Raw genomic sequence first — 472 nt, 5'->3', positions numbered from 1 at the left:
TATTATATATTATATATTTATATATATTATAATTATCTTAATATATATATATTATATCTATATATATCATATATCTATATATAATTTGCATTTAGTATTTCCTTTTTATCCAAAGTGACTTACAAAACCAGGGAAATATCAAGGTGCAGTGCGAACAAGGGACATGTTAGTGCAGCCATAAAGTGAAAATTATGATTACACCATAATGATGCTACAGTATGTCCCACAGTTTATATTCGAAACCAATTCCAAAAAGGTTACATTAAATAAGTCTTTGATAGTGTTAAAAAGTAGGGGTTTGTGCAAATATGGGCTTTTCCGTCTGTGCCTTATCTAGACCCCAAACTGTTGGTTTGTTACAACAATCAGACGTGACGCTGCGTGTTTAAATGACACTAAACTGCATTCAGGTGAACGTTCGCCGACTTCTCCTATTTAAATTACATGGGGACAACAATTCTGTGAGTTATAT

The sequence above is a fragment of the Larimichthys crocea genome, chromosome XXII (assembly GCF_000972845.2).
Source record: "Larimichthys crocea isolate SSNF chromosome XXII, L_crocea_2.0, whole genome shotgun sequence".
Taxonomy (NCBI): domain Eukaryota; kingdom Metazoa; phylum Chordata; class Actinopteri; family Sciaenidae; genus Larimichthys; species Larimichthys crocea.
The sequence above is the reverse complement of the archived record's forward strand: the minus strand, read 5'-3'. Positions refer to the sequence as shown.